Consider the following 16,999-nt stretch of genomic DNA (forward strand, 5'->3'; position numbering starts at 1 on the left):
GAAGAGAGAGTGCATGTGTAAAAAGATGGTCTGTCTAAAAAAGCAGTTTGCCTTTTCAGCTAAGAAACAAGGAAAATAATACATTTTTACTCATTTTCATGGGTGGATTTATGTATTTATTCATTTATTCATTTCTTTTGTTTTCTTGGCTTTTATTTCTTCTAGCCTTCTTTTTTTGCTGTATGTGGTGCAGGGAGTACATCTGTTATCAGTTAATTAGTTGTCTGACAGGATAGTCATTTTGTACCTAATTGTTCAATTTATTTATGTATTATTGATGAGCTAAGCCTTGAACTCTGCTATTCTTCCAGGGAGTTTGATAAATCTGCTAGCTAATCCCATCTTAATATACTGAACTACCTGGTTCAGCAGAGTAACGACATGCCTTGTGTTCAATGTTCACTGCACCAAAAGAAGGGATCGAGACATCTGAGGTCAGATGAAAATGGCAGTAAATGCATCGAATTAATGTCTGAACTGCACAAGGAGAACACATGCCCTAGTGCTGTTATTATAAGAACTTGAATATGTGCGTGTGTTTGTGTATGTCTGTGTGTGTCTGTTATATGTTCATTTGTGTGTGAGAGCCGTTTGCAAAAAAAAAAAAAAAACTATATCAATATGGTACTGTTAAGACAAATGTGAAATCATTTTATATCATCACTTTATTTGATTATTCCACACTACTGACATCAACATAAAATGACTCTTAAAACTTAAATCACTCAATAAAAAGATATAAACACAACCATCTTTTGGAAGACAGACAGACATAGTCCAAAACTGGATAGCAGTGCTTATTAATTTGCAAAATATGTTACAGGAAGAGTATAATTGCTCATGAAAATTCCAGTGTATAGAAATAGGTTAAGCCTTTAGAATACCTGTAGAGTAATCCAGGCAGTATAAACAAAAGATAAGGTACTTTTTTCTTTTTTTCTTTAATCTTTGAATTGTGAAACATTGCAAGAACATGTGTTTTGCATAGTAAGCAAATCAGAATGATATAAAACTAGAGCTGCCTTGATAATGTATTCAGAGTAATAGAAGAACAGTAGCATTTTATAATATAGTAATGAGATTTGGTGTTTCCAGAGTTGTGAAGAAATTTACACCTCCAAGTGTGTCCTTAAATAGCAATTACCTATATCAAATAGTGTTCCTTTTATGACATGGTCTCTTATCACAACCAGCATTTTGTTATAATATTCTTTATTTCAGTGTGGGGCCATTTTGGTTAGTCTTCCATGCTACTACACCCCATACCTCTCAATTGTAACACAAGAAATCTAAACAAAGTCAAAAATAAAAGAGGAGACAAACGCCTAAAATTAGGGACACATTTTAAATGCTGCTCTTATAATCTTATAATCATAGAAAGTTCATAAAAAACATAAATTCCATGAAAAGGACCACCACTCAAAGGACAGAATGTTGTTCCTCTTTCGGCTTTTCCTGGTTAGGGGTCGCTGCAGCAGACCTCCGGTCCACTAATAATTGGCAGTAGATTTTTATGGTGCAGTGGTGCCAACTCGACGCCCAACCTTCAACGAAGGCACGCCCGTTCATGCATGTCTTTCGAACGCCTCTCGACCATGGGGAGGACATGCAGACTCCACACAGAAGGCGCTCCAGCCGAGAATCGGAGAGCCTCTTACTGAGAGGCAACAATGTTACCGCTGCACCACCGCGGTTTACCACTCAAAGGACTTCATAAAAAACATAAATTCCATGAAAAGGAACACCACTCAAAGGATAGAATAAGTTCTTTATTTAACATACTTCTGGTACCTCAACCTTTCACCTTAGAAGGCGAAAGGCCATGGTACCAGAAGTGTGTTAATTAAAGAACTTATTCTATCCTTTGAGTGGTGTTCCTTTTCATGGAATTTATGTTTTTTATGAAGTTTTGGTGTTCTTTGGATGAGTATTGAATTGTAGAAAGTTGCTAGAATGAAAGTTTTTTTTTTTTTTTGTTATCATGCATTTTCTGAAAGGTAGGAAGTATGAAACTTAACATCTGTCATTTGTTAGTGAATTCAATCCTCAGCTGTTTGCCAGAAAACCACATTTTTTATGAGGAACAGACCAGAAAAATGTGAGGCAAAAATCTGGACATTTTGTGAAAATCTGGACAGTTGTGAGGTATGCTGTACCCCCATACATACTTCTAATGATATTTGTTTTAGCTCTCTTGTTTATTTAGTTCATAATCATCATATTCATCTTCATCATAATCAACCCCCTTTTCTCCATTTCTACATGGAATCGGGTATTTTGTCAACTGCTGCTACATCTCAGAGTCCAGGTCTACTCTTTTATCTTCCTTCACTGTCAATTTGACTATTGTATGTCTTCTCTCACATAATCCAACTGTTAATTATTTGCTTTCTGTAACCAAAGGGTACAGGGTTTGATTCCTTTGACATCTATTTGCTTACTAGATGACTCTCAGCGAGTCACTTAACCAAACAGTGCTCTTAGGTCTTCCATGGAAAGGGACACTTATGCCCAGTGGTGTTACCCATTTAAAATGTGTACATTAAAAAAATCCCACCCATTTTTTGGTTCAGCTTTCTTGTCGCCTTTTGCCTGCTTCCTGTTTCTGCCAAATCTTTGTTAAAAGTTCATCTTCTTTGTCTGCACATGGCCAAACCACTGTAATATTTATATATAATATTTATCATATTTAGCTCTTTGACCTTCCCAGCAACTGGGGATGCTTTGGCTTCTGCTCTGTTATCCTTACTTCTTGTCTGTCCCACAGTGTGTGTCCTCCTACCCATCTTGGCATATCATTAACTTTTCCTCAAGCTATCTTAGTTGCTTTGTCTGACTATCCAGGTTTCTGTACCATACAAAAGTACTGTTTGAACCAATGTTTTGCACTCCTTCCTCTTCAGCTTCTTTGGCATTTTTCTGTCATATACTACCCCGATGCTTTGTGCCATTTGGCTGCAGCACCTCTGATTATAGCTTTGACTTCCTGATTCAGATTTCTCTTTTCCTCTTCCACCCCACCCAGGTACCTGACGCTGTAAACCTATTCTACTAACTCCCTTCTATCTCAATTTTCAACTTATTTTGATTTTCTCAATTTGCTGCCATGACCAGTGTCTTGTCTGCACCCAGTCTGCTGCAGTGTGCCCTCACGTTTGGACTGCAGTCCTCTGTCACATCTGCAGTCCCTGTTCAGAGACTACGTGCACTGCCACATTGTCTGGACAAAGCAGCTCAGTTAATCATACTCTCCAACCTGTTTCCTAATGTAGTCTATCACTAGTATGAATTGCAGTAGACTCAGAGCTGAACCCTAATGTGCACCCTCTCCCACTTGGAACCCCACTGTTTGTACTATTGTCACTGGATGCCTATAGTCTGCATTGATTCTACAAGTGTTTCCAGTTGTTCAGACCTTCATAGGATAGTCCAAATCAGCTTTCTGGGAGCCTTGTCATATACTTTTTCCCTGTCTATGAATGCTCAGGTGGAGTCTTTCCTCATGTTTGCTACCTGTTTCACTGCAAACCTCAGGGCAGTCATGCTGCATCCTGATTTGAATCCAACCTGCTTATCTGTCATGGTACTTTATCCAAATCTCCATATTTATTAGTCACCATCTCCAGCATTTTCATGCAGAATGACAAGAGTTTGATACCTCCCTGAATGCCTCTTTCTTTCTTGTACTCTGCAGTTAGAATGCTTAATCTCCAGTCAGCAGAAATACACCTTTCTCTCCGTACTGCAGTGAATACCATCATGAGTTATTTCTTCCCTAACACAACATCTTGATCGTGTCTGTTGTGACTTCATCTGACCCTGCTACTTTTCCTGACTTCATTCTCCTTAATGGTGTTCGTACTAGTTTTAGAGTGAGATTTTACTTCTCTTTCACCGTAGGGTGGGCATGGGGCAGTACAGCATTTCTAAAGTTCTGCAACAGCCATTAACTTTAATGACAATGAAGCACCTGCCTCTCGGTACTACTGATTAATGTCACAGTCAAAAACAGAACACAAGGAATTCACTGAATAGATAACCTAAACATTACATTTCAAACACATGTAAAGGTGAAATGACATGCCTCCAAAACTTCCCAGTGGAGTGTAAACACTGAATGAGTACATGTGCATCTCCTGCTATGGGCTGGTGTCCCATCCTATATTTGTTTCTCTGCCTTGTGCTCACTGAACACCAAGATAGTATCTTGTTCCCCTGTGATCCTGAAATGGATAAAGTGGATATCAGAATGACTGAATGAGTCATATCACAATACTAATTTATGCACATATTCCAATATTTTCTTAATGACAATTTGAAGTAGTTAATTCATATCCCAGTTAGGGAAGAATATTTCTGACCTAATTGTAAAATATCTTGGCTACATGATCACCAAACCAGAGCATTAATGTTCACTATGTAATCAGGTCATAATAATGCAATGTTTAAGATTGTAGATTGCAGCAAAAAAAAAAAAGAGTACAAGAAAATTATTGAATTTTGCAAAGGCTGATTATTTACTATTTAAAAGAAATCGCAAATGGACATTTAAACTTCTAGATTTTTTTAAGAGATATATATTTGCTGCATGACATACTACATGAGTAGATTATTAAACAGTTTGCTTTATATCTGCTTCAACTTCTAGCTATACTATTAAACTACAGTTAACAAATTTAAACAAAAAGTCTGTCATTTTACCCAACAAGGACTACTTTAAATATATATCACTTCAACCTGCTTATCAGACCTCTCCATCCTTCTCTCAAGGGCCATTGCTTATGACTGTTTAATGTTGTCCATTTCTTGCCAACTGCGACTCTTGCCACATTCAGGCTAGAGTACCATGGCCAAGACTTCCTTGTCCCTAAACTCTTATGATGTACGACACCCTACACCATGTTTTTTTTCATAATTCTTTACCTGTTTATTTGGAGTATCTCAAATTGTCCCTTGATTTCTCTGCATTCTTAAAAATGCATTTTAAATCAAATACATAAAATAAAACATACTGTTGTTTACTCCAACTTTTACTGCCTCTAAAATATTGACTACTGCACACATTTAGATCATGCTTATCTCCTTGGCTTATATGCAAGCCAACTAGCCAAGGTATATACAAACACACAACAGACACACACACACACACACACACACACACACACACACATATATACACTCACACACACACACACACACACACACACACACACACACACACACACACACACACACATATATACACTCACACACACACACACACACACACACACACACACACACACACGCACACACGCACACACACACACACACACACACCCACACAAAAATGCATATATACACTCACACACACACACACACACACACACACACACACACACACATATATATACACACACACACACACACACACACACACACACACACACACACACACATATATACACTCACACACACACACACACACACACACACACACACACACACATATATAATACACTCACACACACACACACACACACACACACACACACACACACACATGCACGCACGCGCACGCACACGCACGCACAGGCACACACACACACACACACACACACACACACACACACACACACACACACACACACACACATATTCACATAACATATACCTAAACATGCACGTACGTACCCCAGGAAGCAAAACCATGACTAACGATGTTTCTAAGGGTTCACTACTTGACCCTCTTCTGCTCAATTTCTATTCAGATGTACAAACCATTAAATCAGATTTCTGTCTAACTAAGTCTGATGATAACATTCATGCGATGTCTTTCACTCAGCCTTTAATTAAATATAAAGAAGTGTAGCGTTGCCATGTGTTGGAAACAAATATTTAACTGCAGCTTATATTACAACAGTACCCAGTCTAGACTAACATGTTTGTCAAGAGATCTTAGGACCTTTGTAGACATATCCCTATCATTGAGTAGCATATAGCAGCACAAATTAAAAAGCCCGTCTATCTAGCATCATTAGAAAATAAAGGTATCTCATCCAGGTCAAAAGCAGTTGTCACCAACCTCTATGCTCTGCCATGACCAGGACAATTAGTGAATATAATATCTGTTTTAGTATGTACCTCTGCAAAACACATCACATAGCTAGGGAGACCCTAACACATGCCATCCTGATAAAAGTTTTTTTTTTTCCTGCTACTACCTGGGCGACTGTCCGATCTAGCTAAACTGCAAGTATTTCTGCTTCTTGAACTGTTTTAAACTGTTTAAAGTTGTTTTTGCACCTGCACTTTTAAAGTTTGTCCTGTTTGTTGCATTTATCTGTTGAGGCTACACACTCAAGTGCGCCACCCTGTGTTACATATTTATTGCATTTTCCTGGTGTTTGTTGCAAAAAAGAAAAAAAACAAAATAATTATCCTTGGTTCCTGTCTTTCCTGACCTAGAGTAGTCCAAATACAGACTTTGCTGTATTCTGGACTTTTGGAAAGTTCCTGTGTTGCCCATTTCCTTTCTTGGATAAATGGAGGCTTCTTTGTTCACCACTGGCAGTGGGGAGCTTAGAGCAGCCTATCTATTCCTGGAGGAGAGTTCCCAGCACAAGAATCTGGTAGTTTATTGGCCATTTTGGGCCAATTTCTAGCTCTTTCAAGTCCCCCTGTATAAAACCCGCTTTGGCGTGGCTTTGTGCGATTTTGCGCATAGCGCAGCATCGGGCAGCTCTGCTTAATTGGGTTTAAACCATTCTCGGCTCCACAAAGTCTGATCTTCACTTTTTCCCTTAGAACTGATCTAGTTCTCATAATAAACACCCTATTCCTACTCTAAAGCTTGGCACTTGCTCACTAAAGCAATTATATAAGTCAGAACTAAAAAATTAAAAGCACTATACCCTCACAAGCTCCCCTTGAGTACCTTGTTCCCCATTGGCCCTTTTTTTCAATTATAAAGGAATTCCCAGTACTATTCTAGCATGTCCAAAGGTCAGTTGTCAATCTCCTCTCTGGTCCAGCTGGTGAATCTGGGAATCTTGAGGCAATGCTACAACTGCCTCATGTACACAGACAACCCCCTCCTCCACCCAACAAATTCCAACACATGGGAGAGATGCAACCATATAGCCAAACTGGAGGCTAAGCTCTCTCAACTCAGTACTGGCATAACCAGTCAGGAGGAGAAGGAAACCACACTCACTACAATTCCAGTCTCACATAGACCTACCACGACAGCAAACCAAACACATAAACACACAAAAACATACTCGGAAGCTCTAAATAAAAATCTGCCTAAGCAGCAGAGACCTCCAAAGCAGATACCCAAGCAACCGATACCCCAAAACAAAACACGTGCAACACATAGCTCACAAAGCCAGTGTGCCGAACAGTCACAGCCCTTAAGGCTAAACAACACACCTGATACACTTGTAATAGGTGCTCTATCGTCAGGCACACTGATGTCCCGCTCACCAGGCTGAACAAGGAGAAGGTCACGGTGAGCTGTCTGTCGGGCACTAGGATCCGCCACATAACACAAGCACTCAAGTCACTCCAAGGCAAGTACAAATATGACTCAGTCATTGTCCATGCTGGCATGAATGACCTGAGACGTACCTCCCTGGACTACATGAAAAGAGACATAGAGGAGCTCTCTGAGCATGTAGCCCAGGCCGGTATGACCCTGACCTTGAGTAGCATCTTACCCTCACCAAGAATGATGCCACAATATGAAGACAAGATGATCAATTTCAACAATTGACTTAAGTATTGGTGTCATTCAAAGGGGATCCAATGCCTGTCAGCCTGGGATGACATGCTCAACAAGCCACGATGCTTCGCTAGGGACTGCTTGCACCTGTCACCCCTGGGCTTTCGGAAATTGGCAAAGGCTCTTGTCTCCCCCATAGTGGTATTACAAGGGATAAGAAACTAAGAGTAATGCTACTCAACGCCAGAAGTCTAAACCTCAAGATGCATGCACTTGGAACTCTCCTTAGCATGGAGAACATCGATATCTGTGCAGTAACAGAAACCTGGTTCAAGGCTCCCGAGAGCACCCCAGCACTACCAGGTTATACCTCATACCATGCTTTTTGGCCTGAAAACTTGGACCAAACCACAAAAGGAGGGGGAGTATCAATATTCGTCAAAGATACCCACACCTCCAGGTTGGTGGCACAGCACGAAGCATCAGAGACTATCCATGTGCAACTAACAGTGGGTAAAACTGCCTTCCAGTTTATAACCTGCTACAGACCACCCTCCCAAACCCAGGAATCCTACTTGGCCTTCCTGAGAACACTGGAAAATATGAAGGTCTCTCCAAACACCATTATATTGGGTGACTTCAACTACCCAAACATAGTCTGGGAGCATTACTCTAGCTCCAACACCCTAGCCCAAAGGTTCCTAGAATTTATAAACTCAAATGCTATTAAACAACTTGTTACCACTCCCACAAGAGGGGAAAACATACTGAACCTGATCATCACCAACATGTGGGCTCTATGCTCCAGACCAGAAGTGTATCCCTCACTGGTAAGATCAGACCATAAACTAATCTCACTGGATATTCACATCCCGACCCCACCCCCTGCCCAGAAAACCACAGTGAAACACTTCTCTAAAGCACATTTCACACTCCTCAAAACTGAGGTGGAATCCTTCAAAGCCCCCAGGCCTGTGGAAAATACGGTCCAGACCACAGAATCCTTTATAAATGCATTCTATGAACACCTTCAGGAATGCATGGATCATGCAATCCCAAATAAAACCAAGACCCAATCCTCCAAAGGCAGGCGTCCTGTCTGGTGGACCCCAGCCATAAACAAACTATACAATAGAAGGAGGAAGCTACTACATGATAGAGCAAAATCCCAAAAAGGGAAGGCATCTCTGATCAGTATTAGCAAAAAACTACGGGCACTCATAAAATCATCTAAGGCCAGCTTCGAGAGAAAAATTGCACAGGACACTAAGGATAATCACAAGGCTTTCTTTAGTTATGTTAGGAACCTGGGTGGGAATTCCCAGATATGCTCAGAATTAGTCCAAAATGACAAAAAATACACCGAACCCACAGACATTGCCAACATCCTAGCTGACAGGTTCAGCGCAAAACCCCCCCTCCCCACCAAAAGGGCAAATATCTATCCCAGCAGAGTGCTGTCCCCCTGACATCTCAGATGCTCAGGTAAGAGCCGCCCTCTCCAAAGCAAAAAATACAGCATCAATGGATCCTACATGAACTCCAAGAAGAGCTAAACCCAAACATAAAACTACTGTTCAGTCTCAGCCTTACTACAGGATATGTACCCAAAGAATGGCGTACAGTAACAGTGGTCCCTCTCCACAAAGGTGGTGCCTCAACAGATCCTGGAAACTATTGCCCCATAAGCCTGACTAGCTTGGTCTGCAAAGCTATGGAAAGGATCATCATGGACCTCATAAATAAAGATATTAGGGACCTACAGACACTGGATCCTACCCAGTTCGGCTTTGTTAAGGGCAGATCCTGCCTCTTAAACCTGGTCGATTTCTTTGAAACAGTCACCAAGGCCATTGACGAGGGGAAGGTGGTCCACACAGCCTACCTGGACCTTGCAAAAGCCTTCGATACAATACCCCACTCGGGCATTATAGATAAGCTCACCAGCTTAAATATAAACTCCTATGTCACTAGATGCGTTGCAAACTGACTCAAGGACAGAACCCACATGGTTAGAATTGCTGGAGCCATGTCAGACTCCAAACCAGTTACAAGTGGCATCCCACAAGGCTCAGTCCTGGGACCTCTCTTGTTCGGTATATATTTCTCGGAGGTACAGGCCAACATGGAAGGACTGTGGCTGACTGCAAACTAGGCGCCATAATTGACTCTCCAGCCGACACAAGCATCCTACAAAAAGGCCTCATAGAAACAGACAATTGGTGCCAGAGCCATGGCCTCAAGCTAAATGCCAAAAAGTGTATAGTCATCACCTTTGGCAAAAATAAAGTACCCACAAATTAGCACATAGGTGGTAATCCATTAAGTACAGAAGAAGTAATTAGGGACCTGGGGACCCAAGTTGATAGCAATCTCTCATTTGAAAACCACATGGCCAAAGTGGTTAGAAAAACATTTTATATAGCCCACCTAATCATGAAGGGATTCACATCTAGATCAGGGGAGGTCATCATGCCTCTTTACTCATCCCTCATCAGGCCCATAATTGAGTACAATGCCCCTTTGGGATGTACCTTACCAGACACCTGCAGCAACTGGAAAGACCCCAAAAGTACCTCACCAAGAGGATCAAAGGGCTCAAACAGATGCCATATGCTGCTCAGTTAAAGAAACTCCAGCTCTACTCAGTGGCATACCGCCTGCTTAGAGGCGATCTGTGCCTGACGTATAAAGCCATGTCCAACCCGGAATTAATGGACATGCTGCACCTCAGAAAATCCAAAACCCATCGAGCTACGCGCTCGAGAGACTTGAACCTCAGCACTGAAATAAATAGGACATGCTGGAGGGACAGATTCATAACCCAGAGGCTCCCTTCACTCTGGAATAAAATCCCAGTCCAGGTTAGGCAGAGTCCCTCATTGACTCTCTTCAAGAGGAATCTTGATGAGTGGATGGGAGATCGTAGGTTTGCCCCGGGTATCACTTCTGTGTCACTGTTAGACAGAGGCACAGTATACTAACCTCGAAACAGAGCATAGCAAAATTAATTTAAAATGGGTGGTGAAAGCCAAACACACTCTGGCTAGGCTTATAAATGCCCTAGGGCAGATAGCCTAGTATGAACCTATGAACCTAATTAAAAAGATTATGAAACTAAAGACCTCAGAAACTTGAAGAACCCCTCCATACTTTGTCTCTGGAAGACTCCTGCACAGTGATTTGTGTTTACCATTTTGTACTGTGTGTGTGTGTGTGTGTGTGTGTGTGTGTGTGTGTGTGTGTGTGTGTGTGTGTGTGTGCATGTGTGCATGTGTGTGTGCATGTGTGTGTGTGTGTGTGTGTGTGTGTGTGTGTGTGTGTGTGTGTGTGTGTGTGTGTGCATTTGTATGTGTGTGTGTGTGTGTGTGTGTGTGTGTGTGTGTGTGTGTGTGTGTGTGTGTGTGTGTGTGTCTATTTTGTTCATAGGTTCATAGGTAGGTACTAGGCTATCGACCCAAGGGCCTAAGTAAGCCTAGCCAACAAGGTTCCCTGGCATACACAACCCAAGAAAGTTAATTTCCCATGCTCCTGTCAAGCAGAGCCACAGAAGTGACCCCAGGGGTGTATTTCCTATTTCCCATCCACTCGTCAAGATTTTTCTTGAAGAGTGCTAATGAGGAACTTTGCTTGACATAGATGGGTAGCTTTTTCCAGAGTATAGGAAGTCTCTGGGACAGGAATCTATCCATCCAGCATGTCCTTTTTATTGTGGTGACAAGGTTTAGGTCCCTAGAGTGTGTAGCTCGGAGGTATTGAAATTTCTTTAGGTATGGCATGTCCATCAGTTCTGGGTTTAACATAGCTTTATATGTTAGGCAGAGATCTCATCGGAGTAGGCGATATGCTACAGAGTAAAGCTGGATTTTATTGAGATGGTCAGTGTAGGGTATCTGTTTGAGGCCATTAATCCTCTTTGTGAGGTACTTCTGTGGTCTTTCCAGCTGCTGCATATGTCTTGTGAGGTATATTCCAAAAGGGGTGTTGTACTCTATAATGAGTCTAATGAGTGCCAAGTGGAGGGGAACAATGACCTCTTTTTTCCTGGATGAGAACCCTTTTGTGATGAGGTGTGCCATGTAGGAGGATTTCCTCACTACTATGGCAATGTGATTATCAAAGGAGAGAATACTGTCCACCTGGGTCCCAAGGTCTCTTATCACACATCCAGCATTAAGTAGACTGCCATTTATGTGGTTGTTCATGGGTACAGAGTTTTTATTAAAGGGGATGACAATTCACTTTTTGGCATTGAGCTTGAAGCCATGCCTTTGACACCAGGCATCTGTTTCAGTGAGGCCCTTCTGTAGGATGTCCACATAATTTGGGGACTCAACTATGGCTCCTAGTTTGCAATCATCTGCGAACTTCATTAGCCAGAGGCCTTCTGTGTTAGTCTATACTTCAGAGAAGTAGATACCAAACAGGGGAGGTCCCAGGACTGAACCCTGTGGTACTCCACTTGTCACTGGTTGGAAGTCTGCATCTTTTACAGTGTGGGTTCTGTCAGTGAGCCAGTTGGCAAGCCATCTTGTGATGTAGGGATTTATACCTAGTTTAGTTAGTTTAGCTACAATTCCAGAATGGGGGATGGTATTGAAAGCCTTGACGAGATCAAGATAGCTTATGTGAACCACCTTACCCTCGTTTACGGCTTTGTTGACTGCCTCAAAGAAGTCGATCATATTCAGAAGGCATGATCTGCCTTTCACGAACCCAAACTGGGTGGGGTCCAGAGTTTGGAGGTTACCAATGTCTTTATTTATGAGTTCCACGATGATACATTCCATGGCCTTGCAGACCAGGCTCATCAGGCTAATAGGGCGATAGTTCCCAGGATCAGTGGTGGCTCCCCCTTTGTGGAGTGGGATAACTGTTGCTGCGCGCTATTTAGTGGGCACAAAGCCTTATGTAAGACTATGATTGAACATGGTGCTTAGGTGGGGAGCCAGTTCATTCTGAAGTTCATGTAAAATGCAGCCTAGGATGCTGTCCGGTCCCATGGATGCTGTGTTTTTGGTTTAGGGAATGCAGCTTTTACCTGCATAGATGTGATTACAGTCTCTGCATTGTTCCTGTATAGATATGGGCCATTTAAGGGGTGAGAGGAGGGTAAAGTTAGCACTGAACCTATCTGCCAGGATGTTGGCAATATCAGTTGGTTTTGTAATTTCCATTCCGTTGTGCTGTAACTCAGAGCAGATTTGGGTGTTGTCATTGAGATTCTTGACATAGCTATAGAATGCTTTGTGGTTGCCCTTAGAATCAGTGGCGATTTTGTTTTCATAGCTCGCTTTGTAGGATCTTATAAGGGATCTAAGCTTCTTACTGAGGCTGACCAGGGAGCTCCTCCACTCATGGTATTTAATCTCTTTTGCAACAGTTTCTTCCTTCTGTTGTAGAGTTTGTTTATGGCAGGGTACCACCAGATTGGCTTCCTTTTTTTGGAGGACAGCATCTTGATTCTGTTTGGGATAGCATGATCCATGCACACGTGTAAGTGCTTATAGAGTGCATTTGTGTAGGATTCAGCAGTTGTAACTGTATTTTCCATCTGCATGGGTGTCATGAAGTTCGCCAGTTCTGTCTTAAGAAGCATGAAGTTGGTTTTGGAGAAATTTTTTACCATGGTTTCCTTAATGGTGGGTGGGGGCAGGATGCAGATAGTTAGGATGATTAGCTTATGGTCGGTCTGACCAACGAGGAGTTGACTTCAGGTGTGGAACACCGGTCACTCATGTTGGTAATGACTAGATCTAGGATATTGTTGCCCCTGGAGGAGGTGTAGATAAGTTGATCCAGGGCATTGGAATTTATGAATTCCAGAAAGCATTGAGTGAAGGAGTTGGTACATGAGTAGTTTTCCCAGTTAATGGTGGGGTAGTTGAAATGGCTCATTATTAGGGTGTTTGGTTGAACCCTAAAATTTTCCTGTCGAGCAGAACCACAGAAGTGATCCCAGGGGCATATTTCTTATTTTCCATCCACTCATCAAGATTTTTCTTGAAGAGTGCTAATAGGTTCATAGGTTCATAGGTTTATACTAGGCTATCTGCCCTAAGGCATTTATAAGCCTAGCCCAAATTTTTGTGGCTTACGCCACCCCTTATATGAAAAAATACTGTGCCCATTAGTTTGTTGTGCCTCTGTCCAGCAGTGACACAGAGATGATTCCCGGGGTAAACCTACGATCGCCCATCCACAGGTCTAGATTTCTCTTGAACAGAGTCAGCAAGGTGCTCTGCCTCACATGGACCGGGATTTTATTCCACAGCATAGGGAGTCTCTGAGTGATAAATCTATCCCTCCAGCACGTCCTATTTATATCCGTGCTAAGGTTTAAGTCGCTTGCTCTAGTGGTTTTGGTGGATTTGGATTTTTTGAGGTGGAGCATGTCCATTAATTCCGGGTTGGACATGGCCTTGTATGTCAGGCACATGTCACCTCTGAGCAGACGGTATGCGACTGAATAGAGATGGAGTTTCTTCAATCTGGCAGCATATGACAGATTTTGGAGTCCCTTTATCCTTTTGGTGAGGAACTTTTGGGGTCTCTCCAATTGCTGCAGATGTCTGGTGAGATACATCCCGAATGAGGCATTGTACTCGATCATTGGTCTGATAAGTGAAGAGTACAGGGGAACAATGACCTCACTAGATCTGGATGTGAATCCCTTCATGATCAGGTGGGCAATGTAGAAGGTCTTTCTAACCACTTTAGCAATGTGAGTGTCAAAAGAAAGGCCACTGTCAACCTGGGTCCCCAGGTCCCTGATAACCTCTTCTGTGCTTAGTGGATTGCCACCTATATGGTAGCTTGGGGTTACCTTGTTTTTCCCGAAGGGTATGACTATACATTGTTGGCGTTTAACTTCAGGCCATGGCTCTGGCACCAGCTATCTGTTTCCGTGAGTCCCTTCTGAAGGATATCCGTGTCCGATGCACTTTCCACTATGGCCCAGTTTGCAGTCGTCTGCAAACTTTGTCAGCCAAAGTCCTCCCATGCTGGCCTGTACTTCTGAGAAGTAGATGCCAAACAATAGGGGCCAAGGACCGAGCCCTGTGGGACACCACTTGTGACCGGCTTGGAGTCTGACACAGCGCCAGCAACTCTAACCCTGTGGGTTCTGTCCTTAAGCCAGTTTGCAACCCATCTTGTGACATATGGGTTTACATTTAAGCTGGTAAGTTTTTCTACAATACCCGAGTGGGGTATTGTGTCGAAAGCCTTTGCAAGGTCAAGGTAGGCTGTATGGACTGCCTTTCCTCATCAATGGCCTTGGTGACTGTTTCAAGAAGTCGACCAAGTTCAAAAGGCATGATCTTCCCTTGACAAAGCCAAACTGGGTCGGGTCCAATGTCTGCAAGTCCCCTATATCTTTGTTTATGAGCTCCATTATGATCCTCTCCATAGCTTTGCAGACTAGACTTGTTAAGCTTATGGGCGGTAATTACCAGGGTCCGTGAGGCGCCGCCTTTGTGGAGTGGGACCACAGTTGCCGTCACGCCACTCCTTGGGCACGTATCCTGTGGTAAGGCTGAGATTAAACAGCTGCCTTATGTGCGGGTTAATTCCTCATTTAGCTCGTGTAGCACACAGCCGGGGACACCATCCGGTCCCATTGATGCTGTGTTTTTAGCTTTAGAGAGAGCAGCTTTCACCTGCGCATTTGAGATGTCGGAAGGCTACACTCGGCTGGGATAGTTATCTCTCCTTTAGGGGAGAGGGGTGAAGTTTGCACTGAACCTGTCTGCCAGTATGTTGGCAATGTCTGTGGGTTCAGTGATTTTTGTATCATTTTGGACTAATTCTGAGCATATCTGGGAGTTTCCACCCAGGTCCCTAACATAGCTGAAAAGGCCTTATGATTGTCCTTTGAATCCATGGCAATTTTTCTCTCAAAATTGGCCTTAGTTGATTTTATGAGTGCTCGTATTTTTTACTAATAATGATCAGGGTGACTTCCCTTTTATGGATTTTGTTCTATCATGTAATAGCTTTCTCCTCTTATTGTAAAGTTTGTTAATGGCTGGGGTCCACCAGACTGGACGTTTGCCCTTTGTGGAAAGAGTCCTGGTTTTATTTGGGATTGCCTGATCCATGCAGTCCTGGAGGTGTTCATAGAAGGCATTTGTAAGGGCTTCTGCAGCTTGGGTTGTGGTTTCCTCTGGCTCAGGGGCCTTGAAGGATACTACACCAGTCTTGAGTAGTGTGAAGTTTGCTTTAGAGAAGTTCTTCACTATGGTCATTTTTGTTTGGGGTGGGGGCGGGATGTGGATTTCCAGTGAGATTATTAGTTTATGATCAGATCTCACCAATGAGGGATATACTTCCGGTTTGGAGCATTTTGTCCCCATGTTTGTGACAATGAGATCTAGTATATTTTCTCCTCTCGTGGGAACAGTGACTAGCTGTTCCATGGCATTTGAATTTATGAACTCCAGGAACCGTTGGGCTAGAAAGTTAGGGCTTGAGTAATGTTCCCAGTCTATATTCGGGTAGTTGAAGTCACCCAATATGATGGTGTTTGGAGAGACATAATGAGGAACTTTGCTTGACTCAGATGGGTAGATTGTTCCAGAGTATAGGAAGTCTCTGGGACAGGAATCTATCTGTCCAGCATGTCCTTTTTATTGTGGTGACAAGGTTTAGGTCCCTAGAGTGTGTAGCTCAGAGAGATTGAGATTTCTTTAGGTGTGGCATGTCCATCAGCTCTGGGTTTAACATAGCTTTATATGTTAGGCAGAGATCTCGTCGGAGTAGGCGATATGCTACAGAGTAAAGTAGGAGTTTTTTGAGACGTTCAGTGTAGGGCATCTGTTTGTGGCCATTAATCCTCTTTGTGAGGTACTTCTGTGGCCTTTCCAGCTGCTGCAGATGTCTTGTGAGGTATATTCCAAAACGGGTGTTGTACTCTATAATGAGTCTAATGAGTGCCAAGTAGAGGGGAAACATGACCTCTTTTTTCCTGGATGAGAACCCTTTTGTGATGAAGTGTGCCATACAGAAGGATTTCCTGACTACTATGGCAATGAGATTATCATAGGAGAGACTACTGTCCACCTGGGTCCTAAGGTCTCTTATCACACATTCAGCATTAAGTAGACTGCCATTTATGTGGAAGTTCATGGGTACAGAGTTTTTATCAAAGGGGATGACAATGCACTTTTTGGCATTAAGCTTGAGGCCATGCCTTTGACACCAGGCATCTGTCTCAGTGAAGCCCTTCTCTAGGATGTCCACATCATTTGGGGACTCGACTATGGCTCCTAGTTTGCAATCATCTGCGAACTT

The 16,999-nt window shown here is 42.6% G+C and overlaps 1 protein-coding gene across 5 annotated transcripts in view; it reads left to right on the forward strand.

Moving 5' to 3' along the window:
• The window catches only part of TOX (thymocyte selection associated high mobility group box), an 831,700-nt gene that overhangs the window by 269,596 nt on the left and 545,105 nt on the right, over positions 1–16,999 (forward strand). The gene's annotated exons all lie outside the window — the stretch shown is intronic.

The sequence above is a fragment of the Protopterus annectens genome, chromosome 3.part0, assembly GCF_019279795.1.
Source record: "Protopterus annectens isolate FY-2018-M chromosome 3.part0, PAN1.0, whole genome shotgun sequence".
NCBI lineage: Eukaryota > Metazoa > Chordata > Ceratodontiformes > Protopteridae > Protopterus > Protopterus annectens.